The 1,549-nt window shown below is 26.3% G+C and overlaps 1 protein-coding gene across 1 annotated transcript in view; it reads left to right on the top strand.

The window, feature by feature from the left end:
* Positions 1 to 1,549, top strand: part of LOC108748393 (trimeric intracellular cation channel type B) — a 5,770-nt gene that overhangs the window by 1,063 nt on the left and 3,158 nt on the right. The window lies entirely within an intron of this gene.

Consider the following 1,549-nt stretch of genomic DNA (forward strand, 5'->3'; position numbering starts at 1 on the left):
CGATTTTACATAAATATCAAAACTAACAAAAGAATTAAATAACTTTTAAACCAATATATAAGAAATTTGTGGTCAAATTTTATACAGACGTAATAATAAAACGTTCTACGAAATTTTTATATTTTTAATAATGTTTTGACATGTACACATGCATTCTTAAATTATTATTGATATACCATAGCATCACAATTAAAAAACAGATAAAGGATAAGTTAAACCAAGATTAAAGTTAATCTAGTACATCAAATTATCCAACGCTAGATATAGTACAGCCATCAATATTCCTGCGTCGCCAGAAAAAAATATATAAAACTGTTCGTTTCATGTCAAGATAAAATTAATACGACTACATGCTACAATTGCAGTCATTTCGCTAAACACTTGAAATATTCTGAGCAAATAATGAACTAACAAACAACGATCGAGGACTGATAAATAATGTAGATAAGTAACGTAGACTGATAAATATATACTGTATTTCCCAGAGTTTCGTGAAATGGCAAACGATGATTGTTTGTGTTATTGCGTAATGTTGTTAATAACAACTTAATAAGAATTAAGGAAAGATATTTAGTATCCGCGTTTCTCGAAATTATAGAAGAACTATTCTAATACATAAAAATTGATCGCGTCTGTTTTCAAGTACTCCATAAGTAATTTAAATTTAAATTATACACGCTAAAAAATGATAACATGGAAATTCTCTCGTTTATGTAACGTTATCTCACGAATTGTAATTTACATTTGATTGATTGCACGCCATAATCACTGTTGCATAATTGAACAGCTATTTGAATCTACAAAGTGGTAACTAGAAAGTTACTGAAATAAGTGTTATTTTGTAATAAGGAGACAAAATGAAATAAATTAAACTCTATATAAGATAGAATAAAATTAAACAATACTCTATTATTTTTGTTAGCAAAAATTTACAGTGCAAAAGAATGTACATTTATAAATTTGAAAATTAGTATTTAAAAAATAACTAGTTGCATGACTTATGATGTTTGAAAGACCTCTCCACGAATAACTATTCATACGAGAGCAATTCGGCTGAAATTCTTTGATAGTTTTCGAAAATATAATACTTTGATTGTTCGAGTTTAAACAATCATTTTGTTATTTCGAAAATATATCGCACTATAAATCCGAAAATATATTCGGGCTATGCAACCAAATTGTTGAATCTTTTATAAAATTTACATAAGTTAATATGTATATTTTTTATACCATGCGTTAATAAAAAGACTGATTTCTTGTATAAAATAGTGTTTGCTTTATCTTATGCTATAATCTAAATATCATGAGCTATGCAACCAATTAAAAATTATATATTCAATTATATCAAATTATATATTCAAAATTATATATATTCAACTTTTTATAACATTTATGTATATTAATAAAATGATAATAAAAATGACGACTTTCTTCTGGAAAATTTAATTTTATTTTATATATAATTTAATTTATTTAGTTCTTTCTCTATATATGTGTGTGTGTGTGCGTGTGCGCGCGCGCGCGCGCGCGTGTGTGTGTGTGTGTGTGT

Source organism: Trachymyrmex septentrionalis, unplaced genomic scaffold (assembly GCF_001594115.1).
Source record: "Trachymyrmex septentrionalis isolate Tsep2-gDNA-1 unplaced genomic scaffold, Tsep1.0 scaffold22, whole genome shotgun sequence".
Lineage (NCBI taxonomy): Eukaryota > Metazoa > Arthropoda > Insecta > Hymenoptera > Formicidae > Trachymyrmex > Trachymyrmex septentrionalis.